We start from the raw sequence: 24,778 nt of genomic DNA, 5'->3' as shown, positions 1-24,778 counted from the left end.
TCAGCAGAGCTATCACTGTGCCAGGAGCAGCATCCTCAGGAATGGGACTGGAAAGGGATGTGATTGTTATCTCTGGGCCATGATTATTCACATCCGTGATTTCCACCAGCAGTTTAGCTGTGCTGGACATGCCAAATGCCCCGTTATCCCTTGCCTCAATAAGTATCTCAAGGAGAGGTCTCTGAACAGCTAAAATGCCATTGACTGTCACCTCCCCAGTGTGCGGGTGAATTAGGAACATTTGCTGTAGATCAGCAGAAGTAGTATTGCTAAATGAATACCTGATCTCTCCATTCGGACCTTCATCCAAGTCTGTGGCACGCACTTGCACTACCAAAGTGCCACTGGGGGAGTTTTCCAAGATACTCGCCCTGTAGACTGAGTGCTCAAATTCTGGTGCATTGTCATTGGTATCCAGCACAGTCACAATGACCGGGACATCACTGGACTTTGGAGGATCCCCACCATCTTTGGCTGTAAGGACAAGTTTGTGAGTGGCTTGCTGCTCCCTGTCTAAGGCTTTCTTCAGCACCAATTCAGGATATTTACTCCCATCCCCGCGTGTCTGCATTTCCAAATGGAAATGTTCATCAGGGCTCAGGGTATAATTCTGGACACCGTTGGTACCTTCATCAAGATCTTGGGCGTTGGGGAGTGTAAACCGTGCCCCAGGTGACAGGAACTCAGGCACGTTTATGTGATATTCACTTAAGGGAAAGCTGGGGGAGTTGTCATTTATGTCCAAGACTTTAAATTCCATCCTATAAAGCTCTAGAGGGTTTTCTAGCACGAGTTCATAATTCAGAAGACAGGCAGACTTTAATTCACAAAGCTGCTCTCTGTCTATGGGCTCGTTAACAGACAAAGCCCCCGTGCTTGCATTTATATTAAAATATTGCTTACTTGAACCGGTGATCATGCGAAATTTCCGAGCTGAAAGTGTAGCTGCATCTATTCCTAAATCCTTTGCTACGTTCCCCACAGGCGCTCCACGCTCTGTTTCCTCGGCGATGGAATACACTATTTGCCCTTTCGCGGTGCAGCAAATAAGGCAGAAGACCATTAAATAGACCCGCATTCTTCCTCCCCTGGCTCAGCTCCCCGCAGACCGGCTCAGCAGGAACATAATCCAGAATTTCAGCAAACACCCCAAGTTCCCAGCGCGAAGCGAACGGGCACCGGCCCTCACCGGGGCACAGCGGCGACAAGGTGAGAAGTTCCCTGCAGGCGCCCCGGCTTCCGCGGCGGCTCCCCCCGGCTCCGCTCCGCCGGCTGCCGTGCGGGGAGAGGCGGCAGCTCCGCTGCGCTGCGCCCGTCGCCGCCGCTCGCCTGTGCCCGGTGCGGCGGCCCCGCGCGTCTCTTAGACGCGGCGGCGGCGGCGCCACCCAGAGGCCGCGGAGCCGCCGGGGGAGGGGGCTGCGCTCCCCCCGCTGCTGCCCCGACGGCTTCTCTCCCCACTCCCCCGCTTGCTTTTTTTTTTTTTTCCCCTCTCTTTTTTTTAACGCCCCGACGGAGATCCGGGGGGGCTCCGGGCCCCCGAGTCCGCGGCATGGATGTGTGTCCGTGAAGGAGAGATGGAGAGCAGCGCCCGCTCCCTCCCTCCCTCTGCTCCCGCAGGAGAGGCAGCGGGGGGATGCGCTGCCGCACGCTGTCAGAGTACGGCGGTGGAAGAGAAACGCCTATGAGGAGTGACAGGCATCAGCTAAACATGGGGCAGCACCGTCCAGGCACGCTCCGGCTGAGCACAGCATCTCCCAGAGCGGTTTTAAGAGCACAATTAATGGAGGCAGTCGACTCGACCCCTGTTAAACTTTTTTTTTTAAATAAAAAAAAGAAGAGAGAAAAGGGAAAAGAAAAGGGGGGGGGGGGGGGGGGGGGGGGAGTAAAAACCTCTTTCCTGCTTCGCCTTCTGGACAAGTTAAATTAATACGGATTATTGGAGAGAAGGATCTCTCCTCTGACAGTCGCCAGTCGGAGCACCCGCAGCCACAGCCGAGCTCCCATCCAGTCCGCCAAAGCAGGATGGGGACGGCTCGGGTGGGCGGGGGAAAGCGGGAGGCTGCAGCAGTCGAATTACTTGTAGAGAAGTAAATATCGGCGCCAGAGAGGTATTGTATTTAGGACATGCCCAAGAACTGTGGGGAGAGGCGAGCTGATACCACACAGAGACAGCAGATCACGAGTGGAAAAAAAAAAAAAAAAAAAAAAAAAATTAAAGCTCTCTGCTCCCCCGATTTTCTGCACCGAGGGCACAGTTAGCAACTACTCCCTAAGCAAGTGGGAGAGGGCAGAAAGCATTTCAAAATACCCTCCTGGAAAACCTTCCTGGAATGACCTTCGGCAGCAATTTACACAGATGGGCCTCAAGCCCTGACAACCCCACCAGTCTCCTCTGTTTCCAGCTTCCTTCTATGAGAACTTATTACCATGAGATCCTGATCCATCAAAAGCAGGAGGCTATAAGCGTGCAACAAGGACAGATCTTAACCTTTCTTGTGTTCAGTGTGTTTCTTTATGCAGCTGAAAATTTCCAGGCAAGTGAAAAAGAACATTTCAATTATACATAGTATCAGGGCCTTTCAAAATAGGAAAAAGTTGGGAGCACAGCCAGAAGTTGTACATTGAATAAAAAAATCGATACATCTGTTTGCATTCTCACAACTCAGCAAAACCTCCCAGTGAGGTTCCTATCCTGCCCGCACAGGAGCAAACCTTGGTCAGCCCCAGCACAAGTATCTGCAGATATTAAGATTTTTTAACTCCAGGCGCCCCTGGCAGTACCCGAATATTGCATTTTACTTCGACTGCGTTAACACTACAGCACCCGTTAGAGCTGTGGGGAGGGGGGGCTGAGTGCAGGACCTGCGGAGATGGTGTGCATCCACCTCAATTCACACATGAAGTAAATTTGTTCAATGGACCACTGCACACAGTATACAGTGTAATTATTTACAGTACGCTGTTTATCTTGGGTTCATTTTTTTAATCGATTGCTAACTGCAGAAATCCCCAACTCCCACCTAGTCACTATAAAATTGTCATCCAGGCTCCCCCCACCCCAAATTTGCCCTAGATTCCTCTTCTGCCAAGATATGATGTCATCTACAATATATGAAAAAGTTGATAGTTTTACTGTTCTGTAGTGATGCACAGTCATTATAAACACCCTCAACCAATGCAGTAACACCTATTAAAGTCACAGGAAAGACTGACAAATTTCCCTTGACATTGGCCTATCGCAAAGATAAATCCATCCATCCGGGAAGGCAGCTGGGGGCTGGTGTCCCAGGAGCACACACAGGTAAAACACACAGACCCTACTCACCCATCTGTGACTGGGTTTGCATTGAAGAAACCCAATAATTTTGGGCCCAAGATCCTCCTGTTGAACAGATAAACTCACTCAAAGGCAGATTTTCTTAAAACCTTAACATTGCAATAGCAAGCTGTGGTTATGCATACTGGTGCCTGAAATACCAACAGTGCTAGAAGAAAGTGATTAACAAGCAGTGGCCATAATCAAAGTTAATTCTACATTTGCCTCTTTCCAAGATGTACTCACCTTTTGGGAAGTATTTGGCAGCCTACACTGATTTTGGCTTTAATTCACTCATTTACTACTCATTTAACATCCAAAATAACTTCTTTCTGCTACACCTCTTTAATTTTGTAGAGTTGCCTAATATTTATTTACAGGGCTCTAAGGGAACCTGCCTTTGATTCTCTTTCTTTTTTACGTTTTTAAACCTTACAACCCTGCTTTAGTATTTTGGCATCCCCATCCTATTGTCCTTTCCCACACTCTGCTGTGGACAGCGATGTCCCCAGCAGTCAGGCAGCTTCACTCACCAGAATACGTGTTGTGGGCACCATCTCAACACCCAGCTCCTACCACGTTGCCTTCCCAGTCCAGCCTGGATGAGCGCCTGATCCACACACTGCTCTCAGGTAGACAGTTCTGGGCCACAGCCAAAATCCAGTGCTTAGTAATATTAAATATCCAGGGTCAGTTACACCACAGCCCCTCCTGCCACCAGGGAGTAACACCGTTGTGCCATGGGGGCAGAATCCTGCCTTGCCCTTTGTGCGAAGCCACTTCTCTGCTCAGCAGAGCCTGTTCATGCTTTGCCTCCCACATCCAGCTGCCCCGGGGGTCTCAAGGGTGCCACTCAGTTTCTCCACTCTCACTCTTGTTTGGCCGCCCTTTCACCTAACCCCTTTTTTCAGGGTCTCCAATTTCGAAGGTCGCCTCTCCATCCCAAGTCACTTACCCTAATTACGTTATTTGCACATCAGTCATATTAAGCACCTTTAATGTAGACACCTCCCTTGTTATCACAGCGGATAACGTAACCACTGTTTAAAACCCCTCGTCTTTGATCTCACGTTTGCCATCTCCGTGCTGTTGCCTATTCCCTTCCTTCGGTTTGACCCATTCTTAAAGCCGGCTTGACCCGACTCGCCGAGGAAGCGGTCCGGGACGTCTGCGGTCTCACCCACCGCTCTCATCACGTCCCCTCATCACACAACCCCTCTCACCACGTCCCGCTCCCCGACGTGCTCACAGAGCGCTTCCTCCACGTCCCTCCGCCCGACAGGCGGTTGCAGTGCTGCATTTACACCGCCTCAGAGCCCCGAGCATCCCTTACGTATTCTTTCTCCCGCCCAGTCTTATATTTTCAGCCAATCATCCCCTTTTCCGGCAATAAGACGTCATTAGTCCAGCCGTGCACGTTGTGCTCGGAACAATGGTAGCGGCCAGAAGAGACTGTTAAGCGAGCAAAGGCAAAAAAACTAAAGACGAATAGCAAAACCGGGTTACCTCGGGGCTGTGGAGCACACGGCTGCACCACACGACTCGTGTTTGAACATCATCATCTACGTCGGCGCTGATTTTAAGGCGCCGTTTCCGCGGACAGCGCATGAAGAGCGGGGCCGAGGCGGAGCGGTGCCTTCGGCGGAGGTTGGCAGGACCCGTCCCGCTCGGTACTGAGGCTTGGGAAAGTCCCAGGGGTGCCACCAGAACCAAGGGGCCCCACTGATGCTAAATTAGGACACGGAGCTTCACCGGGAGACAGCAGAAGGGGCTGAATCCGTTCCGGGGAGCAGACGGCGCCGCAGCCCTGAGGTTTCTCCTCCGGGGCAGCCGATGAGCTCTTGGCGGCAGCAGCTCCCCGGACCGACCGGCAGCCCCAAGCCCCCACCTCCAGACGGAAAGGAGCGCACCGTACACCGACAGAAGCCCGACAGTAAACAGGGTCTGCCTGCGGACTGAGGAAGACCGGAGCTTCTCCTCGGACCGAGCCCAGATCGCCAGCACGGAGCCATCGCCGCCGCCGCCGGGGGTGCAGGGACCCCGCTACAGCGTGAGGGGTCCCCCGGGCAGAGATGAGCGCAAGGACGGCGATACCCGCAGCGACCCGAAGCACCGGGCTCCTCCCGCTCGGGATCTGGCGTGGCAGGCAGCCCGCGTCGTCCCCCGTGGGAGCCCCCCCCCCGCCTCCGTGGGTCAGTCTCAGCCCCGCGCCTCCCCCGACAAGGAGCGGGCGGAGCAGCTCTGCTGCTGTTCGCGCAGCTCCACGGAGGCAAGGCTGTGCCTGCTGGCAGAGCGGGCAGCGATTCAGGATCCCCTTCAACAACCGCGAGAGATGGCAGCTGCTACGTGGGGACAGCGGGAGCGGAGATGACTAAAAGGAGCCCGGAAGAACAATCCCGTACGCAGAGGATTTCTAGATTTCAGCGAATCCCACGGAACTCCTCATTACCCACATCAAGCCACAGAAATACGGACTCACAACGGGCTATTTCAGTATATCGCCGGCAAGAACTCGTCTCTTGAACGCGAGGGCACAGATTGGTCTATTTAACCCCAGTCAGAGACCACCGGCCTTGACGGAAGCTGCCGGGGGAGACACCAGCGGCAGCGGGTACGGGGGACCACATTTTTCTCGTGTGGCAGAGCAGCTCCGAGCCGAACACCCGGCGTCTCTCAACTCCTCCCACAGCCGTGCCGGGCATTTCCCTGCCTGTAAAATCCCAAGTTCTGAGTCTGCAAAACAGCCTCCGGCCGCCACGGCGCTGCTCCGCCGCCCGCGGAAGCGCTCCCGGGGCCGCCCTGCCTGGGCTGCCACGACCGCGTTGTGCCTGACGACATCTCTGTTAATCAGCATCATTCTCCAAAACAATATGCGGCGGGAATGAGAGCCTGGGCTTGCAGCGACTGACAACCCTGCGCGAAATTGTTATCTTTTATTCGAGACACTGACTGGATATTCTAGCGCCTTCTCTTAACGACTTCCTGCCCAGACTATGCTACGAAGTAAAAGCATCCACAAGCTCTGTTTCTAAAGTTAAGATTGCTTTATGTTTCTAAAAGAAATACTGAAATATTTCCTGACAGTGTACGTCTGTAATAAATCTATTCAGACCTTCAATTCATTACCGCAGCTCAAAGAAACCAAGAGAAATCGTACGGAAGCCAAAGCCTTCCCTGCCCCAAACTATCGGCATTGAGAGATTCCACATCGCCCTTAATCATAGCCCGAGGAAACGAGTTGCTTCCCGCACCTGTGCGCAAGTGCTGTGTTTTTCCATCCTCTTCTACAGAATGAGTTAAACCTTCTTATAAACCTAACCAGCAGATTCTCCTTTAGGAGATCGCAGTTTGCTGCTCCTGCCGTCTAACACATCCATGTGAATTAAGGAAAGAAATCGACAGCTCTACAGCTCTGGGATAAGCCTCGCTACTCACAAGTGAAGGTAGTTCACGCATACTTGAGAGGTGATGACCCACTCCCCTTAAGCACATCAGCTATCGGACATGATCAAAGCAGACTAGAAACACAACCCCCAGCAAATACACAAAGAACTCAAACGTAAAGCCCTTACTAAGTGACCTAAGATAGATGCAGGAAGGAAAGAGAAAGTCGTGGGACACGCTCACATTTTTCTACGGATCAGCGGGAGATAACCCACTCCTATGATTTTTTTCAAAACGAACACGAAGTTTTCAACTGTCTTTACTGGTTTTCGGTACACCTATAAGCACCATTCTCGTCAATTTGGAACCAACGATCTGCGATTTTAAAATTTTTTTTAGTCAACATCCTTCGTCTAAAAGGCGTCTATTAGTACAAAACCCAACAAAATGTACGTTCTCAAACGAAACATCTGCGTTACAGATATCATTTCCCATAAAACTATGGTAGATATCCAAACGGGTGTCTTTGGCGAATTGAACGCATAACACGAGAATTAATGATATAAAAGTACTGATTGTTCTTACTACCCCGGCAGCCCTACGAAAGACTTCGTTTTTACGCTATAACGAAAATTAGATGTAAGAGATCTTCACTTTTTCCTGTGGAAGCTGTATCCAGTTTCTAACGGCGAACAGGGAACACGAAACACGACCCCTAACGTCTCATCACACAGAGTGCTTTGGAGCTGGTCTCGATGAGAACGGAGTCCATGCAGCGCCATCGGGGCATGGCCAGGACCAGCGGCTTCGATAACGGTGTTACAACAAGCCGGTAATTAAGCAATCACTCCCCACACAGTGAAATCAGTGCGGAAACCAGTACCGAAAACTTCTTTCTACTTGAATCTATGTTTCCCTGCTTCTTCTGCTAGAAGAACCAAAAGTTTCCAACCTACCACCTCGAGACTATTCTGCATAGAGAAGCTCTCCCTTCTACTTTTCCCATAACCACTCTTCCTCCTTCTCTCGACTCCCAGGAACTTTCGACTTTACTTTCCACAGCACGTTTCTGGGGTGGATGGGGTAGAACAGACGCCACAACACTATGAAGAGAGCGGGGTCAGGTGGCGGAGAGAGGTGCAGGGGGGGCAGGGAGCACCCCCTCCCTCAAACAGCTCACTCCACTTCCCTCCACATTTTCACCAGACTTCTAGAGGCAGAGCAGTACTCACGATCTCCACCAACATTTCTTCCCCTCATGGCACCCCATAACTGTCAGTTCATTATATTTCAGCTTTTTAAGACTGGCGAAACCCACCAACCAGCGAGCTTCTGAAGCAATAAAATCCCAAGGAAGCCTTGGCGTTAATGAACAGGACATTCATCAGACCAAGTATAGTTTCAAAGATGACTAGTACCCTAATTACATTCATTTTGAGGGAGCTACCAAACACCTGGGTACTTCCCAGCTGTTCTCATACATTGAAAAACACTAAAAAAATGGAAATAAAAGTCTCGCTAACACCTACTCCTGCCATTCCATGCCAAGTAGCGGGGGGGGCGTGGGGGGTGTATAAATCTTACAATGCTAAGAATACGTTTACCAACAACGTTCTAAGCAAGAAAAAAAAAAAAAGGCAACATAGAAATTTTGCGAGGCATTCAGGTAGTCAATGAAATTTCAAAAGGCGAACACTCATGTCTAGTGCAGATCACTACAACTACATCCAACAGCAATACAGGGTAGGACTAGCATTGTAAAATTATTACCAGAGAGAAAGGTGTTTTAATACACATATGATCCTTGAAAAGTGACAGGTAAAAAGAAGTACCCAGAGACGGAAAAAAAATTAAAAACACTTGCAGATACACTTACCACGCCTGAAACAAATGGGGAGAGAGACGGCCCCTTCCCAGCATAACCGTTTTCTGCTTCGGGGCCGGGCGGCGGCGGGAAGTTGGGGCTGAAAACCATCAGGTCGCTCTTGCCCGCGCCGTCCGCCACGCACAGGCTCCGGCTCTGCCGCTGCGAGTACGACCAGCTCCCCACTTCGCTGGCGCACACCAGCGTCGCCGGCCCGGGCCCCGACAGCACGGCCGCCCGCGGCGCCCACCGCGACGCCCCGTACAGCACCACGGCCAGCAGGAACAGGCTCGACACCGCGCAGATGGCCACCACCAGCCACACGTTCGTCGCCGCCGCCGCCGCCGCCGCCGCCGCCGGGCCGCCCTCCGCCGCCCGCAGCCCCGACCCCGACGAGGACGACGAGGACGAGCCCGCGGCCGCCAGCGCCGCCTCGGCGCCCTCCACCAGCGACACGCTCAGCGTGGCCGTGGCCGAGCGCGCCGGCTCCCCGTGGTCCCGCACCACGATCACCAGCCTCTGCCGCGGGCCGTCCGCCTCCTCCAGCGCCCGCGCCGTGCTCACCTCGCCGCTGTACAGCCCCACGCGGAACGGGCCCTTCCCCCGCGGCTCCCACAGCTCGTAGCGCAGCCACGCGTTGTAGCCCGAGTCCGCGTCCACCGCGCGGATCTTCGCCACCACTTGCCCCGCCGGCGCCCCCCACGCCGCCCACGCCCACCACGCCCCCGAGCCCGGCCCCGACGCCGCCGAGCCCGCGGCCCCGGGCCCCGGCCCGCCGCCGGCTGCCGGCAGCAGCGCCGGCGCGTTGTCGTTCTCGTCCACCACGAAGAGCTGCACCGTGGCGTTGCCGCACAGCGGCGGCTCCCCCGCGTCCACCGCCCGCACCTCGAACTGCAGCACCTGCACCTCCTCGTAGTCCAGCGGCTGCAGCGCCCACAGCCGCCCGCTCTCCGCGTCCACCGACACGTAGCTCGACGCCGCCCGCCACCCGCCGCCCGCCGCCGCGCCCCCGCCGCCGCCCTCCCACACCGAGTAGCTCACGCGCCCGTTGCCCGCCTCGTCCGGGTCCCGCGCCCACAGCCGCGCCAGCTCCGCGCCCGCCGCGTTGTTCTCCCGCGCCAGCACCGTGTACACGGCCTGCGCGAACGCCGGCGCGTTGTCGTTCACGTCCGACACCGGCACCCGCACCCCGCGCCTGGCGCGCAGCGGCGGCGCCCCGCCGTCCTCCGCCCGCACCTCCACCTCGTACTCCGACACCCGCTCCCGGTCCAGCGCCTCCCGCAGCACCAGCGAGTACGAGCCCGCGAACGTCGCCACCAGCCCGAACGGCGCCGCCGGCCACACCGCGCAGCGCACCCGCCCGTTCGCCCCCGAGTCCCGGTCCGACACGCTCAGCAGCGCCACCACCGTCCCCACCGGCGCGTCCTCCGCCACCGGCACCGACAGCGACGTCACCCACACCTCGGGCGCGTTGTCGTTCACGTCCAGCACCTCCAGCTCCACGCTGCAGTGCCCCGATAAGGGAGGGGAGCCTCTGTCTCTCGCTTCGATCTCCAGGTCATACGACTGCACGTTCTCGAAATCCAGTTCACCAGCAGTCCGTAGTTCCCCGGATTTTCTGTCAAGTGTGAAAAGCTCCTGAACTTTCGCAGGAATCGTGTCGCTGAAAGAATAATATATCTCCCGATTAATTCCCTCATCTATGTCTGTCGCTGTGAGCTGGAAAAAGGCAGTTCCTGGGGCAGCATTCTCCGGCAGCTGCACTTTATACACCGACTGGTTGAACTGGGGCGCGTTGTCGTTGGCGTCCAGCACCGACACCACCAGCTCCATCGTGCCCGTCAGCGACGGCCGGCCCCCGTCACTCGCCGTCACCACCAGCCGGTGCACGGGCACCGTCTCGCGGTCCAGAGGTTTCATTAATACGAGGACCACGGAGTTTTTCTTTCCCTCTTTGGAATTCACTTCCAACCCGAAGTGCTCGCTGGGGCTGAGGGTGTAGGAGAGCTGCGCGTTGGCCCCGATATCCGCATCCGACGCGCCCTCCAGCGGGAACCGAGAGCCCGGCAGCGTGGTGAATTCCGCGATGCTGAGGTTTCTGCGGGCGGCGGGGAAGAGCGGGGCGTTGTCGTTGATGTCGGTGACCTCCAGCTCCACGTGGAAGACGCGCAGCGGCCGCTCCACCAGCACCTCCAGGCGCAGGGCGCACGGCGCGCTCTTCCCGCACAGCTCCTCCCGGTCCAGCCGCGAGCTCACCACCAGCGCCCCGCTCGCCCCGCTCACCTCCACGCTCGCCCGCCGGCCCTGCGCCACCAGCCGCAGCCGCCGCGCCTCCGCCTCGCCCGCCTCCAGGCCCAGGTCCTGCGCCAGCCGGCCCACCACCGTCCCGGCCTTGGCTTCCTCTGGCACCGAGTAGCGCACCTGCCCGCCGCCCAGCGCCCAGGCCGCCGCCAGCACCAGCACCCGCACCGCGGGGCCGCCGCACACGCCCATCGCCGCCGCCGGCACCCGCCCGGGCCCCGCACGGCTCCCCGCCGCCGCCCGCACGCACGCCCACTCCCGCCTTAAGGGCTCCCCGGCAGTCGCGGGGGCGCCGGTCCACACTTCACTGCCCCTCCCGTTCCAGCCCGCCGCATCCCGCCTCCCGCCGCCGCATCCGCGCCTGACGGCCGCCGTGGCCGCGGCTCGGGGAGGAGCTGTCGCCCTCCCGCGGGTTCACGGCCAACAGCGGCACCTGGTGGCCGAGAACGGTGCCTCCTGCTCCGCCGCCGCCTCCTGCCGCCTCCCGCGGCCCGCAGCAGCGCTCCGCTCCAGGAAGGACGCGCCGTGGCTCCGCCCGCTCGGCGACGTGCTCCGCAACTTCCCTTCGGAACATTTCCCTTCGATAATAGGTGGCTCTTTTCTCTCGTCTCCTCTCATCTTTTCTTCTTTCCTTCCTTCTCTCTCCTCTTTCTTCTCTCTCGTCTCTCTCCTCGTCTCTCTCCTCTCCTTCTTCTCTCTTTCCTCTCTCTCCTCTCCTTTTTTTCTCTTCTCTCCTCTCTCCTCTTCTTTCTCTTCTCTCCTCTCCCATCTCTTCGCTTCCCTAAATGCACTTTATATACATTTGCCAAAATGTTTCCTAAACGCCTACGTTAACGCAGAAATCACAGCTGGGAAGGTCACTGAAAAGACCCTACCCCAGTTCTGATGTCCTCTCTTTGTCTTCCTGACACGTTGCATAACTCAGTTTCCTCATTTATTTCTTGCTTTGCCAAGAGAGTTCAGCGATTTCTACTACCGAAGAAGACTGTATCCATAGATCTTCCATCTATGGAAAGCACTCAGGTCTCCAGAAGGCATAGATTCACATGGAATGTATTTGTGTCTAGTGCAGCAATGGTAAAAACAAGCAGAAATTGCTAACTTTTTCGTGGCTTTGTGACAGTGGTGTAGCTGAGCAGTCCCATGCACTCTCCTTGGTTTTCATGCAGTAAATAATAGAATGAGGACATCATATTACAAAGAATATTTGTGTGTCTCAGTGACAGAATGGTTTTGCCTTTTGAAGTACAGGTCCAACGTAAGAAACCAGCAGTGCATACAAATTCCAAAGAGTTTCAGCTCCGTTGGTGACTTCATAACTCTGTATGTCCATCTGAAGATAACCCACACAGGACAAATCCTCTCAGAAGGGTGAAATAGTAGTAGTCTTTATGTGTCTCAATAAAGGATTTTGTGTAAGTTTTATTCCCCACTTGTAGCTGCACAATGAATGACAAGTTCTTGCTTACCTTTTTAGGCTGGTAGGCACCCACAGTACAGCAAAACAATGTGTCCGTTACTGATGGCGATGAGGCACTGCAGGATGTAGTACAGTCACCCACCCATGATGTAACCGAAGACAACACAAAAGGGTTGCACCACTGCTCTGGCAAGGTACAGTTATCTTACAAAATGTTCCCAGACTCCCACCTCATCCACTGACATAAACACATCAGGGCCCCTTCTCTACACAGCCACAGACACTTGCTGCTACCCGCCACGCAGGCCAGGCAGTGACATGAAACGGGTGATTTCACATGGAGGTGCATTCCTGGTTCTACCACAGAAGCATCAACGATGCAACAGGAGGTCAAACCAAATGAAGATAGCAAATGCTTAAAAAAATCCAGGTAGATCTGTCAATAGGTCATCTTTCATTGCATCTGTTGCTATTCTAACAGTCGTCTTGATTTATTTCCAGCTCTCCATTGTCAGGGGTGAGTTCAAGGACCACTGTTCATGATTTTCAGGAAGCGAGGCTGGAAAAGCAAACAGGTTTTTTCCAGCCTCTCAAATTTATTGAGAGCAATGTATTGCCAGCATTTCTGTATCCACTTCTATGAAGGCAGAAACAGAAATTAAACCCAAAGTCTCACAGCATTCTCTTGAGTTAAACCTCATCTTAGGACACTACAAGACAGTGAGTCACGGTGACGGCAAGGGGCACAAATTCTGAAATCAAGCAGCCAACACTTGGCAGCATGGCTCTCACTCACAGTTACTGACATGTCTCCTGAGAAAGGCAAGCTAAGCCACGCTGTCTATGGGGGAATCAAATCAGGATTTTCAAGTGTCATCCCAGTTCATATTCACATGATCATCACAAGGCATCCACACAATGAGACACAATGTAACAGTTTATTTTAAAAAGTGTTCTCAGGAAGGGATCAAAAAAAAAAAAAAAAAAAAAAAAAAAAGGAAATGCAAAGCCTACCACTGCAGGGTACATTGAACTACCAGAGTCAGGAGCCACAGCTGAGGTGCTTCTACAGATATATTTACCCACAAAAACCAAGTCATCTAGCAATACATCTTGCCTAATATAGCGCTATAGCCGCACATTTTTCACACCTACGTTGGTTCATGCTCTTCTGCCGCTAAGTACTTTGTATTAGAAAGTACATTTACAAAATACTTGGAAAGCGGCAATGTGAAATGCTTCTACTATCTTTTCCATGTTCATAGTAAATCTGTAGTAGTTCACAAACTGCTATATGCTATACGAGGTGAACAGAGAAGAACCTGGAGTACCAGCTTGATCACCTTGCATAATCTCTTTTTCAGAGGAGAATCAAAATGGAGGAGAGACTTCTGATCAAGAAAAGACTGGAAACCAGCACTTTGCAGTAACCAAAAGCAAAAAGTTCATTAAAAGTGCCCTGCCTGCAAGACAGGAAAATGTACACAAATGAAAACACTCCATACAAAATGAAAGAAGGCTGAAAGAGGCAACTGGAGCTGATGGCAGGAAAACCAAACCTGGTCACTTGAGCAAGATAATAAGGTCAACACTGTAGTCAGGCAAAGATCTTTGCCAGAAACTGTCTCATTTAATCAAGAGATCTCAAAAAGTCACAGAAAGTGATATAACAAAGGTTACAGAATATACTACCCTACAGAGCAGAGCTAAAATACCAGTATGCTGAGAAGAACTGCAGAAAGAGACGATGTCCCTGAAGACATTGGTAGGAAAATGGCAAAATAACATAAGATTTTCCATGCAGAACGCCACAAAGCTGAGGAGATGAGGAAAAATATGTGGCAACCAGACAGTGACTGACTCTGAACGAACCATTTAAGGGTCTGAGACTACATCTTTGGCATAGAGAGGACAGTGATGTGGATATATCACCACCATTCTCACTGCCAATCAAAAATGTAAGACTTATGACACCATGGAAGAAAACAAAGTATTTCATTCAACTTTGCAGAAATATAAGGTTCACCAACACTATGAATATTTTGTGGATGTCCTCCCCTTCTTACAAGGTAAGAAGAGAGAAGACCACCAAGAGTTTCAGAGAAGGCAAGCAGGATGACCAAGGATTTAGAGCAGCTTCTCTTTGAGGAACATTTCCTCGTGTTAAAAAATAAAAGACTGGAAGGGATAATGACAAAGATATTGAAAGCAAAAGTAGCATGCAGAATGATAAAGAGCAAAGACATGAAAAATTAGACTGGACAACACCACAAGAAAACCCATCCAACTTCAACATTTGCACGTTTCAGGACGGCCTTGGACTGGACATTGTCAGACATCCTGTAGATCCCAACTTATGCCCTCGACCTCCACATTTCCTCTACAAAATGATATGAGATACTGCAGAGAACAGCAGCCTACCCTATCACACCTCAGCTAGAAATAAAAGAGTAAAAAATCATATGAAGATATTAAGCACTGAGGTCGTGATGCTATAGGAAATGGCAGCAGAACGGGTCCAAGCAACTCCATGCCCAAGGAAGAGAGAAAGTGGCATAAAAACCGGCAGCAGTGAAACAGCTGGCAGAGAAAGAAGACACAGGGAAAACTGCAGGCAGAGAGTAACCACCCGCCGCTTAACAAACACATCTTCCAACAACTCTTATCCAGCACATTTCCTATGTCAGGTAGGTGCCAGTACAAGGGATTCTCTCTAGTGCAAGATCTTCATAACCTCAAGAGACTCTGTGGGCATTTCAGTACCACACACTATCTCAAGATCCAGAAGGCCTCCAACTGCAGAACCTTGGAGCCTGGGAAAGGATCCTCGGCAGGAATATTCTGTGCCCCTCCTGCCTCAGGCTTTTCTCTGGGCAACCTCTATTCCACACTTAGGGACATAAGTTCTCAAGACAAACACATCATCTCCCGTTCTTGTCTTCTTCTGATATGCAGAGGGAATCAAAGAATGAGATGAGAGATGAGGAGAGGGAACAACAGGAAACCAAAACTGATACCAGCCCACTCAGCACCGGTAACAAGACAGTACAGAGTGCCTGGGGACCATCACCACCACAGCCGGTGTGTCCTGCATTCCTTCAGCAAGCTCGGGTGCAAATGCCACACACCAGCAAGCAAGAGCGGCCCCAAAGCCCACGTCGTGGCACCTCTCCCCGCAAGCGGCAGTGACTTGACTGAACGGGACGACAACTGCCACCCACAACAGCAAAGCCCAGCGGAGGACGGGAACTGCTGCTGCTGCTGCTGGCGGCGGCAACACCTTCACTTACCCCCCACCCCCGCAGCCCCGGCAAGAGCCCCGGGGCTGCGGGGAGGACGCGAGGGCAGAGGCAAAGGTGCCACCACCACCCTTCAGCCCCCGCCACGCACCCACCGCCCGCAGGCCCCGCGGGATGAGCCCGGCTCCCACCAGCGCCTGCCCACGGGACGCGCCAGAAGGGCGGCAGCGGGCAAGGGGCGTCGGGGGAAGGGCCGGCAGGCGACAGACGGACGGAGGGAAAGAGGGAGGCAGGGAGAGAGGGAAGGAGAGAGGGAAGGAGGGAGGGCCACTGACCGTGTCCAGCAGAGCGGGCGGCTCCGGCTGCGTCTCCTTCGCCGCGGGGCCGGGCGGCGGCGGGAAGTTGGGGCTGAAAACCATCAGGTCGCTCTTGCCCGCGCCGTCCGCCACGCACAGGCTCCGGCTCTGCCGCTGCGAGTACGACCAGCTCCCCACTTCGCTGGCGCACACCAGCGTCGCCGGCCCGGGCCCCGACAGCACGGCCGCCCGCGGCGCCCACCGCGACGCCCCGTACAGCACCACGGCCAGCAGGAACAGGCTCGACACCGCGCAGATGGCCACCACCAGCCACACGTTCGTCGCCGCTGCCGCCGCCGCCGCCGGGCCGCCCTCCGCCGCCCGCAGCCCCGACCCCGACGAGGACGACGAGGACGAGCCCGCGGCCGCCAGCGCCGCCTCGGCGCCCTCCACCAGCGACACGCTCAGCGTGGCCGTGGCCGAGCGCGCCGGCTCCCCGTGGTCCCGCACCACGATCACCAGCCTCTGCCGCGGGCCGTCCGCCTCCTCCAGCGCCCGCGCCGTGCTCACCTCGCCGCTGTACAGCCCCACGCGGAACGGGCCCTTCCCCCGCGGCTCCCACAGCTCGTAGCGCAGCCACGCGTTGTAGCCCGAGTCCGCGTCCACCGCGCGGATCTTCGCCACCACCTGCCCCGCCGGCGCCCCCCACGCCGCCCACGCCCACCACGCCCCCGAGCCCGGCCCCGACGCCGCCGAGCCCGCGGCCCCGGGCCCCGGCCCGCCGCCGGCTGCCGGCAGCAGCGCCGGCGCGTTGTCGTTCTCGTCCACCACGAAGAGCTGCACCGTGGCGTTGCCGCACAGCGGCGGCTCCCCCGCGTCCACCGCCCGCACCTCGAACTGCAGCACCTGCACCTCCTCGTAGTCCAGCGGCTGCAGCGCCCACAGCCGCCCGCTCTCCGCGTCCACCGACACGTAGCTCGACGCCGCCCGCCACCCGCCGCCCGCCGCCGCGCCCCCGCCGCCGCCCTCCCACACCGAGTAGCTCACGCGCCCGTTGCCCGCCTCGTCCGGGTCCCGCGCCCACAGCCGCGCCAGCTCCGCGCCCGCCGCGTTGTTCTCCCGCGCCAGCACCGTGTACACGGCCTGCGCGAACGCCGGCGCGTTGTCGTTCACGTCCGACACCGGCACCCGCACCCCGCGCCTGGCGCGCAGCGGCGGCGCCCCGCCGTCCTCCGCCCGCACCTCCACCTCGTACTCCGACACCCGCTCCCGGTCCAGCGCCTCCCGCAGCACCAGCGAGTACGAGCCCGCGAACGTCGCCACCAGCCCGAACGGCGCCGCCGGCCACACCGCGCAGCGCACCCGCCCGTTCGCCCCCGAGTCCCGGTCCGACACGCTCAGCAGCGCCACCACCGTCCCCACCGGCGCGTCCTCCGCCACCGGCACCGACAGCGACGTCACCCACACCTCGGGCGCGTTGTCGTTCACGTCCAGCACCTCCACCACCACCTTGCAGTGACCCGACAGCGGGGGGTTGCCCTGATCCGCTGCATCCACTTGCAGACGATAGAGACCAACATTCTCAAAGTCCAAGTCACCCCTAAGACGAATCCCTCCGCTCTTTCTGTCGATCGCGAAAACGTCTCTTCCCTCCTGAGGAAAAAACTGCCCGAGAGAATACGAGATATTCCTGTTCGTTCCCTCATCCAAATCCGTGGCGTTTACTCTGATCACTAAAGTTCCGCGTTCCGTATTTTCCAGAAGCTTCACTTTATACACCGACTGGTTGAACTGGGGCGCGTTGTCGTTGGCGTCCAGCACCGACACCACCAGCTCCATCGTGCCCGTCAGTGACGGCCGGCCCCCGTCACTCGCCGTCACCACCAGCCGGTGCACGGGCACCGTCTCGCGGTCCAGAGGTTTCCTAAGCACAAGAAATAAGGACTCAACGTCCTCCTCGGTCTTTTGTAAATCCAGGGAGAAGTGCTCGCTGGGGCTGAGGGTGTAGGAGAGCTGCGCGTTGGCCCCGATATCCGCATCCGACGCGCCCTCCAGCGGGAACCGAGAACCGGGAGGGGAGTTCTCCGACAAACTGAGGTTTCTGCGGGCGGCGGGGAAGAGCGGGGCGTTGTCGTTGATGTCGGTGACCTCCAGCTCCACGTGGAAGACGCGCAGCGGCCGCTCCACCAGCACCTCCAGGCGCAGGGCGCACGGCGCGCTCTTCCCGCACAGCTCCTCCCGGTCCAGCCGCGAGCTCACCACCAGCGCCCCGCTCGCCCCGCTCACCTCCACGCTCGCCCGCCGGCCCTGCGCCACCAGCCGCAGCCGCCGCGCCTCCGCCTCGCCCGCCTCCAGGCCCAGGTCCTGCGCCAGCCGGCCCACCACCGTCCCGGCCTTGGCTTCCTCCGGCACCGAGTAGCGCACCTGCCCGCCGCCCAGCGCCCAGGCCGCCGCCAGCACCAGCACCCGCACCGCGGGCGCCCCGCACACGCCCATCGCCGCCGCCGCCGCCGGCACCGGCCTGGGCCCCGCACGGCTCCCCGCCGCCGCCCGCACGCCCCGGCTCTCCTGCCCGCCCCGCGCCGCCCCCCCGCGCTCACAGCCGGGCTCTCCGCCGCACCGGGGCGGAGCCGCCCGAGCCGAGCCGCCGTTTCTGAGCCTGCAGCGACACCGTGTGCTGCTCCGCCGCCTCACGCGCTGCCCACGAGCGCCCGCGCCGCCGGCCCCGACCTGCTCAGCCCCTCTCCCGGCCCTGACCGCCCTTCTGCCCGCTCCTTCGCTCTTGCTTTCTCCTCCTGCAGCGCTCTCTGCTTGCACACAGCCCTCGCTCGCCCTCGCCCGCTTTCCTCTTGCCGCCTCCCGCTCCCTTGTCCTGACCGTTTCTTCCTTTCTCTTCCGACTCGGTTCGTCTCTTTCCACGACCGTCCCTCTCCTCCTTCTCTTCGCTCTTTCTTCTCTCCCGTCTTCCTCTTCTCTTCCTTCTCCTGCTCGGGCTTGCCCTGCCGCCCCCCGCTCTCTCCGCCCCTTGCCCTTCTCTTTCCACCCTTCTCTCTTCTTTCCCCCCGATCGCAGCTCACCAGCCGCCGCCTCCGCGGCCGAGACCAGCAGAGTCGCACCCATCGGCGCTAATGACGGGGCAGCAGCGCCGGAGCGCGGGACTCGAGCCAAGGCCGAGGCTCTCAGGGACCAGCTCTGTTCAGCGCCGAGAGCTCAGGTCGGTGCGTGTCGTCCCTTTACGATTTCTTTCTTTCTCCTCTGTGTCATCTTCCTCCCTTCCTTCCTGGCTTGCTTTTTACTTGCATAGTGTCGGTCCTTCCGCTCTTTTTCCTTTCCATGTGCATTTCCTTCTGACATTTTATTTTACTCACCCTTTTTCTCTCTTCCCCTTCTCTTTCCTTCTTTCCCCTGTTTCAGTTTTGCCTACCCTCCTCTTCTGTTTCCATCTTTGTCTCCTCTGTTCTTCTTATTTATCAAAATCTTTCCCAAATATCTACACCATGCTCGCAATGAAGCATGGACATGTCCCGTGGAAAGAGCTCTCCTTCCTCTTCCTCACCCCCCCTCACCAAGCCTTGCAGAGTGCCCCGCAGTACCGAGGATGCCGAGTTCCTCAACTCCATTCAGCATCTCGAGATAACATCAGTGCATGCTGGGAATCTTCCTCAATCATCTCTTCTTGCTTGTTTGATTGCAAGGAGTCCTTCCTTTCCTTTTTTTTTACTCCTTCTTTCCTCCTTTCTCTTCTCTCTTCTTTCCTCTCTTCCTTTCTCTCTGCCTTTTTCTTTTTGCCCCGCTCTGACCTTTCTTTGTCTCTCCTTCTCCTCTGCTTCCATCCTTGTCTCTTCATTTCTTCCTTTACCAAAATGTTTTTAAAAATAGCTGCACGACACTCACCATGAAGGAGGGACACGCCCTTTGGCAAGAGCTCTCGTTCCTCTTCCCTAGCACCTTCCTACGGTCCATGCACCTGCAACTTCCCCTCCCCTCGGGATGAAGGCCACACTCCTCAGCCTCCAGTCCTCTCCGGGACCCGGCAGATAACACGGCAAGGCAATCACATGGCAAAGAACAGCTCCGTGACATCAGAACACAATCCACCACCTTCTGAAACACAAGCCCAAGACCCAGGTACTTCAACATCCAATAAAACAGGAGCCAAACAGTCCCAACAGCCGAGGGGAGTCTCTCAGTTGGGAACTCAAACCCATCACAGCCCCACACGACAACCCTCCAGGAAGGCTCACAAAGCACGAGGCAACCACAGCTCCCCACTGAGAACATCTTCTGGATGCCCAACACATCCACTCCCAGAAACGCATTAAGGTCCCTCCTCCACCTGTCCCGGCTGCCGCCTGCTCCCACCGTGCCTGGAAGCAGCAGCAGAGGAACGAGAGCAGGCAGTGGTGCTTTGCTGCTCCAACCCTACAGGCATTACAACCCAGGCAACCTTCGCTCGATCCAACAGGAAAATGCCGCAGCTGAGCAGGAACAAAAGCACATCTGTCTCTCAAACACATCCACTGTAGGTGTGAGCGACTTACCTGGAGCATCACTGGGTGCTTCTTCAGAAATGAAACATTTTCAGGGGAGGGGAATTGGTTTTAAGGGACATGCTCCCTTAACTTTATCAGCAATTTCGGGGGAAGCTGGACAGAAAAATATTACTCATGTTCTTCAAAAGCTTTGAAAACCCTGGACAGTGTGCACTGCCCCCTCATGCACTTCTGTCACAGGGGAAGCAGGAGGGACACCTCAAAGCTAAGGACGTTCTCTCAACGTCAACCTCAGCTCAGGAGACTCGAGAAGCCATTCCCCACACTGATGGACAACTGCCCGAAACTCTGCCACCCAACAGCTGCCAAAATTCAGCAGTCTGCATTTCATCCACGTTACCAATGTGAGAAAAGGGGGAAAAAAAAAAAAAAAAAAAAAAGGATGGAAGTTTTTGGTAAGAGGAGAGAAGAAAAACAAAGGATCCCATTCTGCTATGTTGAAACACAAGTTTTGATAATATGTTTGATACAGACAACACTTGTTCCTCTCCGTAGCAGGACTAAGAGCAGAGAGGTAGCCACGGAGAGGCTCAGAGAAGGCTGGCCAAATGTGATTGAAATTTGGAAAAGCTTCGGTTTGACCAACACCATTCCCCAGCCAAGGGGAGGGCTCCAAGCTGAGTATGGCAGATGTCTGCTCATCTGACAGGAACCGTACAGAGAACACCAAGGCACGAGGACATGCAGCGCTTGTGGAGGTCCTGAGAGGATCCCAGGCAAGCAGCACGGTGCGTCGGGCGTCTTCCCAAGGCTTTCTACTGCAATCCTCTATCCCAAGCCCTGGGAAACGGCATCTCCACAGCTGAGCACACATCCTCCAGTTCTTCCCCAGTGACACACTCCATGTTCTACACAGCATCTCCATTTCCTCAGGAAAGACGCTTCCCCACTCAAAGTCACCCTCCCCCTGATTGCCCCAAGCCCTACTCCGTGCCACTCGGAGGATCGCGGCCACAGTACCCACACATTTCTCCACCACAACACCAAGCCCCAGCACTAAAGCCCACACTGAGCATGACCCAGGCCTTCGCACGTGCTCACCTTCCATCACGACTGGCACAAAGAACATATGGAGGGATGCAAAGCCACACAGTGACTGGCAGGCTCTTCCCAGCTGCTGGAACTCCACCACGAATGCCTTGTGCCTCTTCAGCAATCTCAGATGGAAACACCACAGAGCTGCACAGCAGAGGTCTTAACGATTCTGTGATGGGAGTTGGGACAGCTTGTGCTGGGTTTGTGTGTGTGCTGGGTGTTTGATAGCGGCAGAGGCTGCAACAGTGGTGGCCCCTTTGAGAAGCTTCTCGAAGCTCCCCTGGCTCCAATTCAGACCGGCCTCTGGCCAAGGCTGAGCCGATTAGCGATGGTGGCTGTGCCTCTCTAATAACATATTTAAGGAAGGGAATGTGTGAGGAAGAGTTGCGAGAAGGACACCTGTGTGAACACCGAGGTCAGATGAAGAAAGGAGGAGGAAGGGGGGAGGTGAGCCAGTGCAGAGACACCCCTGCTGTATCCCGAGGTGAGATGCAGGGCCCCCCCCTGCCACCCATGGAGGTCCATGGTGGAGCAGAGTTCTGCCTGAGGCCTGGGAAGGACTCATGTCAGAGAAACCTTGCAGAACACTGTCTCCTGTGAGAGAGACACCACGCACGAGCAGGGGAATGTGAGGTTTCTACCCTCTGAGGAGGGAGGAGTGGCGGACTGGCTGTAAACCCCCCCATTCTCTGCCTCCTGCACCACTGGTGGGGAGAAGGTAGAGTGGTCGGGAACACAACTGAGCCCAAGAAGAAGGGAGGGGTGCAGAAGGTGTTTTTTAAGATGTGTTAATGCTTTTCACTCTCCCACTCTGTTAAGTGTTGTCATTGTTAGTGTTTGAATTCAAGTGATGGTTTTTCTTCCCCTAACAAGTCTGCCTTTTGCCTGTAACCATAATGGTTGAGTCAGCCCTCTCTGTCTTTATCCCAATTCCCGAGTCTTTCACTTTATTTCCTCCTTCCCAATCCTGAGGGGGAAGGGCTGAGTGAACAGCTGCCTTCCCTCTGGGCTCAAACCATGACACAGCTCTGATCCCAGTCCACACGGGTTTCATTCTTCAGGACAACCACACCAAACGCTGAAGCACCAGCGCACCCACGATGTCAACTGGGTGGGGGAATTTGTACCACAGAAAACCAGAGCTGGGCTGCTGTGAAGGATTTGGCACCAACGTGCACATATCGGAGTTAAGCATGACAAGGGGACACACCATCTCTGCCGAGGCCGACTGTGCAAGTGCAGAAGGAGGGGAAATCAAGCACACACAGATTACACCCACCTCCTCCTCACACCCGCTTACAAATCCTGCCCAAGGAGGAGCAAGGAACCATCACGGCAACATCAACGCATGTGGAAGCTGCTATGGATGCCCACCACTACACAAGGACATCGGGCTGAAGCGCTGCCCACCCACAACACTCTTCTCAAAAACAGCGGGAAATGGTTCATCAGACAACAGCCAGTACTCTGCATCTCATCTCCTCTTACCAGTACATTCCCTACAGCAACCACGTAGCAGCACGAGGGACTGTCTCTGGTGGCAGATCTGCACAAACATCATGAGCATTTCAATATCACACACTATCTCAAGATCCAGAAGGCTTCCAACTCCAGAGCAACTGCCACAATACTCAGACCTTGCTTAACACCAACAGCATGCCCAGCTCTCAAGCCTGCTCAGAGCATGACCCAGGCTTTGCACATCCTCACTTACCCCCATGACCGGCACAAAGAACATATGGAGGGATGCAAAGCCACACAGCATTCGGCAGGCTCTTCTCAGATGCTTCAACTTCACCGTTCACTAATGCTTTGTGCCTTTTCAGCAATCTCAGATGGAAACACCACAGAGCTGCACATCACAGTTCTTAAAGGGTCTGTGCTTAGAGCTGTGACAGTCTGATCTCAGGCCACATGGATTTTGTTCTTGCAGAAGAACACATATAATGCCAAATGCAAGCGGTCTCATGATGTCAACGGAGTGAGAGAATTTCTATGATAGAAAACCAGAGCTCGATGCTGTGCTGGGTTTGGTGTGTACGTGCACATCTCTGAATGAGTTAATAATGACAAGACAACACAACAGCTCCACTGCAGCCACCTGGATTTCACCCACCTCCTCATGTGTCCTTACAAATCCTGCCTGATGAGGTTGCCATCATGGCAACACCAACGGCTGTGCAAGCTCCTCTAGATGCCCACCACAACACAAGGACAGCAGATGGAAGCACTACCCTCCCACAACACCCTTCCCAAAACCACAGTGAAGATGTTCATCAGACAGTATTCAGCAGGCTGCATGTCACCCCCCCTTACCCACACATTGCCTACAGCAGGCAGCACCAGCACAAGGGACTGTCGGCGGCGCGAGATACTCATAACCTCAAAAGACACTGTGGGCATTTCAGTCCCACACACTAACTCCAGATCTAACAGGCCTCATAGTCCAGACCCTTGGAGCCTGGGAGTCGATCCCAGGCAGGAACACTCTGTGCCCAACCTGCCTCAAGTTTTCCTCTGGGCGTCCTCCACTCCCCACTCTGGGACACGTGTTCTCAAGACAAGCACTTCAGCTCCCATAACCGCCTTCTTATGACATGGCCCATGGTCTTCCCAAGGATTTCCACTTCCTGCAGACAAGTCCTCCCACTCCTCAAGGTCACCCTTCACATCAGGCAACGGCCAGACCCTGCTCAGTGCCACATTCACCTCTGTGACGTGTCACAGTCTCCTTTCACACCTCAAGGCTCAAGTCGACCTCCCATCCGTGAGAGCACGATAAAAAACCACACAGAGGTATCACATACACGGTGCCAGCAGACTCTCTGCTCCTGAACTGTCATGTCTGGCCACGCTTCAACTATCTCAGATGGAAATGCTGCAGACCTGACAGCAATACTCTTTCTAAAGCAGATGTGGAGACAGCTCTGAATGGCAACAACATTGAAATCATCTGCGAGAGAACAACCCAAGTGTTGATGATCACCCCTCTGTAATGGATGCTATTGACTTGTGTAGAGAATTCTGTGTAGGTTTTGTTTTGGTGGGTTGGTTTGGTTGACTTTTGCTTGTTTTTCCCAAAAGATTTCCAGGACTTCTATTGTAAAGTTGTGGCTGCTGATGCAAATTTTGAAAGAACAACATAACAGGACAGCGTACATCACCCCACTTCTCTGGCCAGGAACGCAAGTCCACAGCCTGGGAGACGAGGGGAGCAAGAACAGAAAAATTCCATTTCCAACACCTACCTTGGAGGAGACTCCTCTGCCTGAATAACTGATATGACTAAGTGCAGCTGACACATGCTTGGGGAAAAAGAAGTCCATATCGCCTCCCTACTTTCTTAAAGACTCTGGTGAGACAAGTGAAA

At 55.3% G+C, this 24,778-nt stretch overlaps 1 protein-coding gene across 1 annotated transcript in view; it reads right to left on the bottom strand.

Moving 5' to 3' along the window:
- Window positions 1-24,778, bottom strand: part of LOC141949953 (protocadherin alpha-2-like) — a 149,282-nt gene that overhangs the window by 83,529 nt on the left and 40,975 nt on the right. The gene's annotated exons all lie outside the window — the stretch shown is intronic.

The sequence above is a fragment of the Strix uralensis genome, chromosome 14, assembly GCF_047716275.1.
Source record: "Strix uralensis isolate ZFMK-TIS-50842 chromosome 14, bStrUra1, whole genome shotgun sequence".
Taxonomy (NCBI): Eukaryota; Metazoa; Chordata; class Aves; order Strigiformes; family Strigidae; genus Strix; species Strix uralensis.
The sequence above is the reverse complement of the archived record's forward strand: the minus strand, read 5'-3'. Positions and strand labels throughout refer to the sequence as shown.